Below are 14,945 nucleotides of genomic sequence, written 5' to 3'. Positions count from 1 at the left end.
AGATCAGTCCTTTGTCTGTTGCAGGGTTGGTGAAGAACTTCTCCCAGTCCCTAGGCTGCCTTTTTGTCTTAATGACAGTGTCCTTTGCTTTACAGAAGCTTCTCAGTTTCAGGAGGTCCCATTTATTCAATGTTGCCCTTAATGTCTGTGCTGCTGTGGTTATACATAGGAAGCGATCTCCTGTGCCCATATGTTGTAGGGTACTTCACATTTTCTCTTATATCAGGTTCAGTGTGTTCAGATTGATATTGAGTTCTTTGGTACACTTGGACTTGAGTTTTGAGTTTTGTGTATGATAATAGATATGGGTCTATTTTCATTCTTCTACAGGTTGACATCCAATTGTGCCAGCACCATTTGTTGAAGATGCTCTCTTTTTTCCATTGTATACTTTTAGCTCCTTTATCGAAAATCAGTTGTTCCTCTGTTTGTGGGTTAAAATCCTGGTCTTATATACATTTCCATTGGTTGACTTCTCTGTTTTTATGCAAGTACCACGCTGTTTTCATTACTGTAGCTCTGTAATAGAGTTTGAAGTAGGGATGGTAATGCCTCCAGAAGTTCCTTTATTGTATAAGGTTGTTTTGGCTATCCTGGGTTTTTTGTTTCTCCATATAAAGTTGATTATTGTCCTTTCAAGATCTGTGAAGAATTTTGATGGGATTTTAATGGGGATTGCACTGAATATATAAATTGCCCTTGGTAGAATTGCCATTTTTACTATGTTGATCCTCCCAATCCAAGTGCAAGGAAGATCCTTCCATTTTCTGGTATCCTCTTCAATTTCTTTCTTCAATGCCTTAAAGTTCTTGCAAAATAGATCTTTCACTTCCTTGGTTAGAGTGTCCCAAGATATATTATGCTTTTTGTGGCTATCGTGAAAGGTGATGATTCTCTTATTTCCCTCTCTGCTTCCATATCCTTTGTGTATAAGAGGGCGACTGATTTTTTGGAGTTGATATTGTATCCTGCCACATTACTAAAGGCGTTTATCAGCTGTAGGAGTTCTTTGGTGGAGTTTTTGGGGTTGCTTCTTTTTTTTTCTTGAGCTTTCAGGTGGGCTGTTAAGTCTCCAGTGTGTGCTTTCTCTGTTTTCTTTAAGTGGGCAGTTAGTGCTATGAACTTTCCTCTCAGGACTGCTTTCATAGTGTCCCATAGGTTAGAGTATGTTGTTTCTTTATTTTCATAGTCTACAAGGAAGACTTTAATTTCTTTCTTATTTCTTCCTTAATCCAGGTATGGTTCAGTAGTTGACTATTCAGTTTCCATGAGTTTGTAGGCTTTCTGGGGGTAGCATTTTTGCTGAATTATACCTTTAATCCATGGTGATCTGATAAGATACAGGTGGTTACAGATATGTTTTTTGTAACTGACGATGTTTGCTTTGTTCCCGAGTATGTCGTCGATTTTTGAGAAGGTTCCATGAGCTGCAGAGAAGAAAGTATATTCTTTCCTATTTGGGTGGAATATTCTATAGATGTCTGTTAAGTCCATTTGATTCATTCCCTCCATTAATTCTCTTATTTCTCTGTTAGGTTTCTGTCTATTTGACCTGTCCATTGGTGAGAGCGGAGTATTAAAGTCTCCTACTATTAATGTGTGCGGTTTGATGGCTGCCTTGAGTTTTAACAATGTTTCTTTTATGTACGTGGGTGCTTTTATATTAGGTGCATAGATATTCAGGATTGAGAATTTATACTGATGAATTGTTCCTGTTATGAGTAGAAAATGTCCCTCTCCATCTCTTCTGATTGATTTCAGTTTGAAGTCAACTTTGTTAGAATTTAGTATGGCCACACCTGCTTGTTTCTCAGGTACATTTACTTGATAAGCCTTATCCCAACCCTTTATTCTGAGTAGGTGCCTGTCTTTGTGGTTGAGGTGTGTTTCTTGTAAACAGCAGAATGTTGGATCCTGTTTTCATATGCAATCTCTTAGTCTGTGCCTTTTTATAGGTGTGTTGAGTCCATTGACATTAAGTGATATTAATGACCAGTGGTTGTTAACCCCGGTCACTTTTTTAGTAGTAGATTTTGTGTGTTTCCCTTCTTTGAGTTGTGCTGGTAAAGGGTCTCTAGATGTCTGAGTTATTGTGGCCATTGTTGGACTCCTTGATTAGTGATTTTCCTTCTATTACTTTCTGTAAGGCTGGATTTGTGGCTACGTATTGTTTAAATTTGTTTTTATCCTGGAAAATTTTGTTTTCTCCATTTATAGTGAATGAAAGCTTGGCTGGGTATAGTAGTCTGGGCTTGCATCCATGGTCTCTTAGTTTTTGCAGTACATCTACCCAGGACCTTCTGGCTTTCATGGTTTCCATAGAGAAGTCAGGTGTAAGTCTGATAGGTTTACCTTTATAAGTAACTTGGTCTTTTTCCTTTGCTGCTCTTAGTATTCTTTCTTTATTCTGTTTGCTTTGTGTTTTGATTATTATATGGTGAGACGATGTTTGTTTTTGATCCAGCCTATTCGGTGTTCTGTATGATTCTTGAACCTTCATAGGTATATCTTTCTTTAGGTTTGGAAAGTTTTCTTCTATAATTTTATTAAATATATTTTCTGGACCATTGAGCTGTGCTTCTTCTCCTTCTTCTATTCCTATTATTCTTAGGTTTGGTCTTTTTATTGTGTCCCATATTTCCTGAATGTTTTGTGATGAGAATTTGTTGGCCTTGCTGTTTTCTTTGATCAGCGTGTTTATTTTCTCTATGGTATCTTCAGAATCTGAGATTCTTTCTTCTATCTCTTGTATTCTATTGGTTATGCTTACTTCTGTAGTCTCTATTCGTTTACCTAGATTTTCCCTGTCCAGCTGGCCTTCTGTTTGTGTTTTCTTCTTTGCCTCCACTTCAGTTTTTAAGTCTTGAACTGTTTCCATTATCTGTTTGATTGTTTTTCCTTGGTTTCCTAGGGTGTCATTCACTGATTTACTCAATTCTTCCAACTTTCTGTTATACTTCTCATCCATTTCTATAAGGGCATTTTTTACATGCTGTTTAAGGGTGTCAATCACTTTCATAAAGTCAATTTTATCTACTTCTTCATCATGATTAAGGTGTTCATGTCCTCCTGTTGTGAGGTCGCTGGGTTCTGGTGGTTTCATATAGTTTTTCAGATTGTTGGGTGAATTCTTGCATTGGCGCCTGCCCATCTCTTTCTCCGAATGCTCCCCTATGGGTCTTCTTTTACCAGATCAGGTCTCCTTGCCTACTTATGTACCTTCCCATTGATGGCACTCTGCAATGATAGCTTTCCTGGTGCTCCAATGATCTCTCTCCTGGTACCTATATCAGATCTCCGTGCTCAAAAATGGCTTTCCTGGTACTGAGATTAGCTCTCCCACTGATGGCTCTCCTGGTGCCAAGATCAAATCTCCGTGCAGGTTGGGTAGTTCATAAACAAAGCCCCTACTTTGCTAGTTGTAGGCAGGCCAGTGAAACAAAGGAAGTCTCACCTGCCTACTTGCCCTGAAGATTTGCCCCCAGTGCCAGACAGACTGAGCTGGATGGTGTTATGTGCCCAAAGAGGAAAGGGGGCAGAAGGAAGAAGGGTTCTGGAGGCAAGCTGGGTGGGACAAGAAGAGAGAGGCAGTATGCGGGGTGTAGAGCCCATGAAGGGAGCCCAGGGAGTTTAGGGTGGGGGGTGAGGAACTTCAGAGTTCCCTGTCCAGGGCTGCTTCCGCCCCCGGTCACAAACTCACCCCACTGCTGTCTCTCCTGGTGCCCAGATCAGATATTCGTGCAGGTTGGGTAGTTCGTAAACAAAGCCCCTACCTTGCTTGGTGCAGGTAGGCCAGTGAAACAAAGGAAGTCTCGCCTGCCTACTTGCCCTGAGGATTTGCCCCCTGTGCCAGACAGACTGAGCTGGATGGTGTTATGTGCCCAAAGAGGAAAGAGGGCAGAAGGAAGAAGGGTTCTGGTTGCAAGTTGGGTGGGACAAGAAGAGAGAGGCAGTATTCGGGGTGTAGAGCCCCTGCAGGGACCCCAGGGAGTATAGGGTGGGGGATGAGGAACTTCAGAGTTCCCTGTCCAGGGCTGCTTCCGCTGCCGGTCACAAACTCACCCCACTGCTGTCTCTTTGGTGCCGAGGTCAGATCTCCGTGCAGGTTGGGTAGTTCGTAAAAAAAGCGCCTACTTGTTTGGGGCAGGCAGGCCAGTGAAACAAAGGAAGTCTTGCCTGCCTACTTAACCTGAGGATTTGCCCCCAGCACCAGACAGACTGAGCTGGATGGTGTTATGTGCCCAACGAGGCAGAAGGGAGAAGGGTTCTGGATGCAAGCTGGATGGGACAAGAAGAGAGAGGCAGTTTGTGGGGTGTAGAGCCCCTGTAGGGAGCCCAGGGAGTATCCAGTATAGGCAATATTGAGCAAGAAATATATGCTCAAAATTTCAATGATTATTTTATTCCTAGGAGTCTTAGTCTTGTATTAGAAATGGGTTGGCTAGACCATAAGAGGAAGTTATCTACAACTATCAAGTCTTCAACCTCCATCAAGGCCTGAGAATTGAGATAGAATATTACTTGAGTAGCCAATAAATGCATTAAAGATGTTTCCAAAATGTACAGTAGATTACAGAGACATATGTCTACCTGGGAAATCACCCAGTGTCTCATTTGCAATGTTGAAGCAAACCACTTTGGCTAAGGCCTAGAGTAACTGACAGCTCTTTTATAGAGGCAGGAAGATTTTGAAAACAATCTTACCCTATTTTGGCAAGGTTTGACAGTCATTTTTCTTGTATCTTGCTTGTCCAGTCCAGACACCATGCATTTTATCAGTCAAACAAGTGCAATTCCTTCACCAAAGCCCAGTTGTACAAAGAATAGTACAAACTCCAAGTACAGTATCTTTGATGCTCAACATTCTTTCAGGAATAGATCAGTGCTGCAAAGAGCCATTGTGTCTCACATCAACAAAACCCTAAGTTATTTAAATCCCAGTTTCTGCAATTCCTTTAAGTGTTTGATGATTACATATCTGTACAGAATACAGTCTCTATGTATCATAAGAACCTGATTAGTGTTAATATGAGTTTGGAAAACATGGGTGAATATTAACCTATAATACTTACTGCTTTAATATATAACGTAAAGACTATTACTTCATTTTACAATATTAAACAATCTCTGAACATATGTGCAACAAATGATGACAACAGCCTTAAAATGGAAGCAGCTTATAGATACCTTGATCAGAAGTAGAGATGTATGATACATTATAATAGAGGAGTCAACCAACCTTGGAATCCAGTAATTTCAATTTTGCTGAATATATCCAGAGATACCCAATCATACTACAAATGCATTTGTTCAACTATTTTCATACCAGCACTATTTGTTATAGCCAGAACCTGGAAACAACCTAGGTGCCCCTCAATAGAAGAATGGATAAAGAACGTGTGGCATATATTCACTTTAGAGATGCACTCAGTGCAATAAAACAATGACATCTTGAATTTTGCATTCAAAGAATGGAAATAGAAAACATTTTACTGAGATAACCTAGATACAAAAAGATGAATAAGTTATGAACTCCATCAGAAGTGGATTCAAACCATAAGCAACGGATATTGGGCCTATAATTCATGATCCTACAGAAGAAAACAAGAAGGAGAACCCAAAGAAAAACATATATTTATCCTCCTAGATACTGGATGTAGACAAGATTGCCAGGTGAAAGTTGGGATCATGGGGGTGGCAGTGGGGAGAGAGAAGGGAGAATGGAAGGATTGGAATAGGGATGAATGAGATTGAGGAAGGATGGATATCGGAGCAGAAAAGAAGATATCACAAGGAAGGGAACCATTTTAGGTTTGGCAAAAGACTTGGCTCTAGAGGGGGTCCCAGGTGCCCTTGAAGATGTCCCTAGCTCTTTCATCTTGCAGCAGATGAGGGGGTCCCTGAACTGGCCTTATTCCATAGCCCTACTTATAAATATCTTGCATATCACCTTAGAACCTTCATCTAGCAATGTATGGAGATAGAGACACTGACACACATTGGAGCACTGGACTTAGTTCCCAATGTTCAGATGAAGATCATAAGGTGAGAGAACATGAGTAAGTGAGTTAGGACCTCAAGAATTGCTTCCACACACAGAGACTATGGGACATATATAATAGAAGCTCAGCAAGTCCAGCTGGACTAATACTAAATGAGTATGTGATCAAACAATATTCTCTGAATGTGCCTGACACTGAAAACTGACTGAGAAGCCAATGATAATGGTACTGGGTTTTGATTCTTCTGCATGTACTGATTTTTGCATGCCTAGTCTGTTTGGATTCAGACCTTCCTAGACATGGATGGAGTGGGGAGGGCCTCGGACTTCCCACTGGGTTGGGCACTCTGTTATCTCTGAGGACTCGAGAAGGACAGAGAGGGGGATGGCAGAGTGTGAGTGAAATTTGAAGAAGGGAAGTAGAAATTTTCAATAAATAAATTAAATAAAATAATACCATACCAAGAGATACATTTTTATCAGTGGTATTTTCTGCCTACCATTAATGAGATCAAGAGAAATAGGAAAAGATGCTAAAGATATATGTGATAGAGATCTTAGAGAATGAGATGATACATAAGTGATAAAGACAGATGATAATGAAGAGGTCATAGATAAAGAGATGACATAGAGATTAAAGAGCAAGAGATGATAGAGCAAAGGTTGATAAAAAGAAGATATGATAGAGAAAGAGATGCTAGAGAAGAGATGCTAGAAAATGCGATGGTGGAGTACGGGATGATAGTGGAAGAGACGATAGAAGAAAAGATGAGAGAGAATCAGATGATAGAGAAGTGTTAGAGGAAATCATAATGGAGGAAATATGATAGAGTAAGAAATGATAGAGAAAGATAGTAGAGAAATAGAAGACAGAAAAGAGATGGCAGAGAAATAATAGAGTAAGAGAAGATAGAGAAATGGTAGAATAGGAGAAGATAGACTGGAGAATGAAATGATGGCAGATAGAGGTAATTGAGAAATGAATAATAGATGATCGAGAACAAGATGATTGAGTAAGTGATGACAGAGGTATTAGAGAAACTGATGATAGAAAATAGACAATACAGAAAGAGATGATAAAGAAAATGTTATCATAGTAAGATACGATAGTAAATGCAATGATAGAGGAAGAGATGATGAGAAAGAGATGAAAGAGGAAGTGATGATAGACAAAGACATAGAGGAAAAAGTGATGATAGAGGAAGTGATGATTGAGCCATGATAGAGAAATAGAAGAGATGATACATGGGATAGAGAAAGGGATGGAAGAGAGACAAGAAAAATAAATGCTGGAGGATAGACATAGAGACAAAAGAGAGATGATAGAAAATGGTATGATAATGAGATGACAGAGTGATGATAGAGATGATAAAAAGATGACAAAGAGATTATAGAGAGATGATAGACAATGAGATGAACTAGAGATAATACAGGAAAAGATGATAGTATAGAAAAATAAATGATGGAGTATAGAGATGATAGAGAGATGGTGAAAGGTATATGGAAAGAAATCGTGAAATACATACAGAAAGAAGAGCAAATTGTAGATACAGATAGCCCTTTCATTACTTGGTCACGGAGACCCAAGTTTTCACACAGAAACTACATTAATTACAACCTTGTATGTCCAGTAGCTCACACATATGCCTAGCTAGCTCTTATTACTTAAATTAACCATAGGTCTTATCTAAGATTAGCCTTGTGGTTTGGTAGCTTACTCAGTGCAGCATTCACATCTTGTACCCAATACATCTGGATGGCGATTGCAGAATGAATATTTTCCTCTTCCCAGGATTCTCCTAGTCTGTTTACCCTGCCTACACTACCTGCCTGGATTCTGGCCAATGAACATTTTATTGAACCAACACAAATAAGAAATATATACAGGATATAAGAGCATTATTCCACAGTAGTAAACAAAATGTCCCAACACTTCAAGATAACTGAGTTCAAACCTGGCCACTTTTGCAATATGGAGCCTTACCCTGGAATTCTGGTCTACTAAGTTACACTGTATCAAGACACTTTTCCACAAGGTCAGGGCAATCCCTCAAACTATAAAAGGCACACAGGTAAACTAACTTGGGAGTTCCCTCACTATATACATGATTCAGCAGAAGCCATAGAAACAAATTATTTGATACAGAGTCATTCTAGGTCTAAGCAAATGATTCTAAATATTCTGCTAGAAAATTTTTAGATGACCAATATGTGCAGGACTATCAGCTGTTAGCATGACGAGGGCTCAAGGCTGATGCATAGAGTGTATATATAGGACTGAAATTTCAAAACCCATCTATTCATAATTTGGTCTTCTATACTTCGAGACAAAAAGGATGCTTTTCTTTTAATTTCAGAAAGTTTGGCCAAGCTCTCAAACTCTCCAATCTCTGCCAAACTCCAGATAAAGGAACACATTAAATATGAAAATTCAACTTCCTTGTGACTAACATCACATGCCTTCTCATTGGCTAAGGCCATTCACACCTATAGACTGCAAATTCTACCTTCAATATATATACTAAAGCTAAACAAATGAAATAAAACAGAGCTCTTTCTTTCAAAGAAAAAAAAGGGGAACTACTGTGGGATAACATTCTTGTAGACTATAAAGATTAGTCACTGGAAAGGTACAGACTTTCCTGTAACTAGGCAGGTAATACAGTTGAGGCTACTACACTAAGTGAAATATGGGAAGGGGATGGCAGAGTGACTTATCAGCTATAGGCAGAAAAAAAATAATGAGAATGACTTATTGAGAAAAGGTAATAAGCCATGTTTCTAAACATAGATAAGAATTAAGGGTTAATATAAAATGTAACAGCTAGCCAATAATAAGTGTGAGCTAATCGGCCAAATAGTTCATAATTAATATAAGTCTCTGTGTGCTCTTTAGAAGTAAGTCACTGTGGGAATAGGCAGGATAAACTCATTTGTCAACAAGAAGGTAATATGGAGGATCTTAAGTGATGCATGCATGAATAGCCCTGGGAAGTAGAAACAGAAAAGAGCACCCGAAAAAATTGGGAACATTGGAGGAAGAAAGGTGGGAGGAAGAGGATGGAGATGGAAGAAGGGGAAGGCAAGGAGAAATGAAAGAATGGGATGGTTGAGATTCAAGAAGGTCAGAGATGGAGAAAAATGAAGAAAATATCTCTTATTTATTTATTTATTTATTTATATGTTTGTTAAAGATTTCTGCCTCCACCCCACCACCACCCACCATTTTCCTCCCCCAATCAAGTACCCATCCCTCGTCAGCCCTAATAACAATCAGGGTTCCCTGCCCTGTGGGAAGCCCAAAAACCATCCACCTCCATCCCATCTAGTAGGAGGAGTATCCAAACTGCCTAGGCTCCCACAAAGCCAGTATGTGCAGTAGGATCAAAAACCCATTGCCATTGTTCTTGAGTTCTCAGTTGTCCTCATTGTCTGCTAGTTCAGTGAGTCTGGTTTTATCCCATGCTTTTTCTGACCCAGGCCAGCTGGCCTAGGTGAGTTCCCAGTAGAACATCCCCATTATCTCAGTGCACCCCTCACGGCCTGAGTTCCTTGCTCGTGCTCTCTCTCCTTCTGCTCCTGATTTGGACCTTAAGATTTCAGTCTGATGCTCCACTGTGGGTCTTTGTATCTGTCTCCTTTGATCGTGTGATGAACGTTACTATTCAGGAGGATGCCTATATGTTTTTCATTGTGTTTACCTTCTTATTTAGCTTCTCGAGGATCACAAATTCTATGCTCAATGTCCTTTATTTATGGTTAGAAACCAAATATGAGTGAGTACATCCCATGTTCCTCTTTTTGGGGCTGGCTTAACTCACTCAGCAAAATGTTTTCTATATCTGTCCATTTGCATGCAAAATTCAAGAAGTCATTGTTTTTTACTGCTGGGTAGGACTCTAATATGTATATATTCCATATTTCTTCATCCATTCTTCCATTGAAGGGCATCAAGGTTGTTTCCAGGTTCTGGTTATTATAAACAATGCTGCTATGCACATAGTTGAGCATATATTTTGTTGTATGATAAGGCATCTCTTGGGTATATTCCCAAGAGTGGTATTGCTGGGTCCAGAGGTAGGTTGATCCCGAATTTCCTGTGGAACCACCACACTGCTTTCCAAAGTGGTTGCACAAGTTTGCATTCCCACCACCAATGGATGAGTGTACCCCTTTCTCCACAACCTTCCAGCAAAGGATATAATTGGTGCTTTTGATTTTAGCCAATCTGACAGGTGTAAGATGGTATCTTAAAGTTGTCTTGATTTTCATTTCCCTGATCGCTAAGGAAGTTGAGCATGACCTTAAGTGTTTTTTGGCCATTTGAAATTCTTCTGTTGGGAATTCTCTGCTCAGCTCAGTGCCCCATTTTATGATTGGGTTGATTAGCCTTTTACGGTCTAGTTTCTTGAGTTTTTTATATATTTTGGAGATCAGACCTTTGTCAGTTGCAGGGTTGGTGAAGATTTTCTCACAGTCAGTGGGTTCCCTTTTTGTCTAGTGACAGTGTCCTTTGCTTTACAGAAGCTTCTCAATCTCAGGAGGTCCCATTTAATCAATGATGCCCTTAATGTCTGTGCTGTTGTCGTTGTATATAGGAAGTGGTCTCTTGTGCCCATGTGTTGTAGAGTACTTCCTACTTTCTCTTCTATCAGGTTCAGTGTGTCCCGACTGTTAGTGAGGTCTTTAATCCATTTGGACTTAAGTTTGGTGCATGTTGATAGACATGGATCTATTTTCATTCTTCTACAGATTGACATCCAGTTTTGCCAGCACAATTTGTTGAAGATGCTCTCTTTTTTCCATTGTATACTTTTAGCTCCTTTGTCAAAATCAGGTGTTCATAGGTTTATGGGTTAAAGTCAGGGTCTTCTATTCGATTTCATTGGTCAACTTCTCTGTTTTTATGCCAGTACCAAGCTTTTTTCAATACTGTAGCTCTATAATAGAGTTTAAAGTCAGAGAGGGTAATGCCTTCATACAGCCCTTTATTGTATAAGATTGTTTTGGCTATCCTGGGTTTTTTGCTTTTCCATATAAAGTTGATTATTGTCTTCTCCAGATATGTGAAGAATTTTGATGGGGATTGCATTGAGTCTAAAGATTGCTTTGGGTAAATTTGCCATTTTTACTATGTTGATCCTCCCAATCCAAGAGCAAGGGAGATCCTTCCATTTTCTGGTGTCCTCTTCATTTTTTTTCTTCAAAGACTTGAAGGTCTTGTCAAATAGATCTTTCACTTCCTTGGTCAGAGTTACCCCAAGATATTTTATGCTATTTGTGGCTATCGTGAAGGGTGATGCTTCACTGATTTCCTTCTCTGCTTCTTTATCCTTAGTGTATAGGAAGGCAACTGATTTTTTTGAGTTGATATTGTATCCTGCAACATTACTAAAGGTATTTATCAGCTGTAGGAGTTCTTTGGTAGAATATTTGGGGTCGCTTATGTATACTATCATATCATCAGCAAATAATGAATGCTTAACTTCTTCCTTTCCAATACAAATCACCTTGATCCCCTTATGTTTTCTTATTGCTATTGCTAGAACTTCTAGCACCATATTGAAGAGATATGGAGAAAGTGGACATCCTTGTCCTGTTCCTGATCTTAGTGGGATGGCTTTGACTTTTTCTCCATTTAATTTAATGTTAGCTGTTGGCTTGATTTAAATAGCTATTATTATATTTAGGTATGAACCTTGTATTCCTAATCTCTCCAAGACCTTTATCATAAAGGGGTGTGGAATTTTGTCGAATGCTTTTTCAGTATCTAATGAAATTATCATATGGTTTTTTTCTTTCAGTTTATTTATATGGTGGATTACATTGATAGATTTGCATATGTTGAACCAGCCCTGCATCTCTGGGATGAAGCCTACTTGATAATAATGGATAATTTTTCTAATGTGTTCTTGGATTTGGTTTGCCAGTATTTTATTGAGAATTTTTGCGTCAATGTTCATGAATGAGATAGGCCTGTAATTCTCTTTCTTGGTTATGTCTTTTGTGGTTTTGGTATCAGAGTAACTGTAGATTCATAAAAAGAATTAGGCAATGACTCTTTTGTTTCTATATTGTTAAATACATTAAGGAGTATAGGTATTTGCTCTTCTTGGAAGTTCAAGTAGAATTCAGCATTGAAGTCATCTGCTCCTGGACTTTTTTAGGAAGGACTATTTTTTATAACAATTTCTAATTCTTCGTGACTAACAGGTCTACTAGATCTTTTACCTGTTCTTTTTTTTTATTATTCTTTTTTAATTAAAATTTCCACCTGCTCCCCGTTTCCCATTTCCCTCCCCTCCTCCCAAATATTGCCCCCTCCCCCCACTTCCCTCCCCCTATCCCCACTCCTCTTCTCCTCCCCCCACACCATTCCCCCTCCCTCTTGATACTGAAGAGCAGTCCAAATTCTCTGCCCTGCGGTAAGACGAAGGTCTTCTGTCTACTTCCAGGAAGGTGAGCATCTAAATAGGCTAAGCTCCCACAAAGCCGGTTCATGTATTAGGATGGAAACCTAGTGTCATTGTCCTTGGCTTCTCATCTGCCTTCATTGTACGCCATGCTCAGAGAGACCGGAATCAACCCATGCTTATTCAGTCCCAGACCAGCTGGCCTTGGTGGGCTCCCAATAAATCAGTTCCACTGTCACAGTGGGTGGGTGCATCCCTCGTGGTCCTGATTTTTTGCTCATGTTCTCCCTCCTTCTGCTCCTCATTTGGACCTTAAGAGCTCAGACCGTGGCTCCAAATTGAGACTCTGTCTCTACCTCGATCCATCGCCAGATGAAGGTTCTAAGGAGATATGCAAGATATTCATCAGTATAGGATAGGGTCATTTCAGGTTCCCTCTCCTTAGTTGCCCAAGGTACCAGCTGGGGACATATTCCTGGACACCTGCGAGCCCCTCAAGAGTCAAGTCTCTTGCCAACCCTAAGATGGCTCCCTTAGATAGGGTATATACTTCGCTGCTCCCTTATCAATCCTTCCTATATCCCAACCATCCCAATCCCCCGAGCTCCTCCCATCCTCCCCTTCTCATGTTTCTCATCCCATTTCCCCTTTGCCCCATGCCACCTCACCCGCAAGTTCCCAGTTTTTGCCCTGCAATCTTGTCTACTTCCCCCTCTCCATGCGGATGACTATATGATTTTCTTTGGGTTCACTTTCTTATTTAACTTCTATAGGATCACAAATTATATGCTTAATGTCTTTTATTTATGGCTAGAAACCGATTATGAGTGAGTACATCCCATGTTCCTCTTTTTGGGTCTGGGATACCTCACTCAGGATAGTGTTTTCTATTTCCATCCATTTGCACGCAAAATTCGAGAAGTCATTGTTTTTTACTGCTGAGTAGTACTCTAATATGTATATATTCCACACTTTCTTCATCCATTCCTCCATTGAAGGGCATCTAGGTTGTTTCCAGGTTTTGGCTATTACAAACAATGCTGCTATGAACATAGTTGAACAGATACTTTTATCATTTGATGGGGCATCTCTTGGGTATATTCCCAATAGTGGTATTACTGGATCTTGGGGTAGGTTGATCCCAAATTTCCTGAGAAATCGCCACACTGATTTCCAGAGTGGTTGCACAAGTTTGCATTCCCACCAGCAATGAATGAGTGTGCCTCTTTCTCCACAACCTCGCCAGCAAAGGCTATCATTGGTGTTTTTGATTTTAGCCATTCTGACAGGTGTAGGATGGTATCTCAAAGTTGTTTTAATTTGCATTTCCCTTATCGCTAAGGAGGTTGAGCATGACCTTAAGTGTCTTTTGGCCATTTGAATTTCTTCTGTTGAGAATTCTCTGTTCAGATCAGTGCCCCATTTTTTTATTGGGTTCATTAGCATTTTAAAGTTTAGTTTCTTGAGTTCTTTATATATTTTGGAGATCAGACCTTTGTCTGTTGCAGGGTTGGTGAAGATCTTCTCCCAGTCAGTGGGTTGCCTTTTTGTCTTAGTGACAGTGTCCTTTGCTTTACAGAAGCTACTCAGTTTCAGGAGGTCCCATTTATTCAATGTTGTCCTTAATGTCTGTGCTGCTGGGGATAAACGTAGGAAGTGATCTCCTGTACCCATATGTTGTAGAGTACTTCCAACTTTTTCTTCTATCAGGTTCAGTGTGTTCAGACTAATATTGAGGTCTTTAATCCATTTGGACTTGAGTTTTGTGCATGGTGATAGATATGGATCTATTTTCATTCTTCTACACGTTGACAACCAGTTCTGCCAGCACCATTTGTTGAAGATGCTCTCTTTTTTCCATTGAATACTTTTAGCTCCTTTATCAAAAATTAGGTGTTCATAAGTTTGTGGGTTAAAATCAGGGTCTTCTACTCGGTTCCATTGATCGACTTCTCTGTTTTTATGCCAATACCAAGCTGTTTTCAATACTGAGGCTCTGTAATAGAGTTTGAGGTCAGGGATGGTAACGCCTCCAGACGATCCTTTATTATATAAGATTGTTTTGGCTATCCTGGGTTTTTTGTTTCTCCATATAAAGTTGATTATTGTCCTCTCAAGATCTGTGAAGAATTTTGATGGGATTTTAATGGGGATTGCATTGAATCTATAAATTGCCCTTGGTAGAATTGCCATTTTTACTATGTTGATCCTCCCTATCCAAGAGCAAGGGAGATCCTTCCATTTTCTGGTATCCTCCTCAATTTCTTTCTTCATTGACTTAAAGTTCTTGTCAAATAGATCCTTTACTTCCTTGATTAGGGTTACCCCAAGATATTTTATGCTATTTGTGGCTATCGTGAAGGGTGATGCTTCTCTGATTTCCATCTCTGCTTCCTTATCCTTTGTGTATAGGAGGGCAACTGATTTTTTGGAATTGATCTTGTATCCTGCAACACTACTAAAGGTGTTTATCAGCTGAAGGAGTTCTTTGCTGGAGTTTTTGGGGTCGCTTATGTACACTATCATATCGT

This window comes from Chionomys nivalis, unplaced genomic scaffold (assembly GCF_950005125.1).
Source record: "Chionomys nivalis unplaced genomic scaffold, mChiNiv1.1 scaffold_28, whole genome shotgun sequence".
NCBI classification, from domain to species: Eukaryota; Metazoa; Chordata; class Mammalia; order Rodentia; family Cricetidae; genus Chionomys; species Chionomys nivalis.
This window is presented reverse-complemented; position numbering follows the sequence as displayed.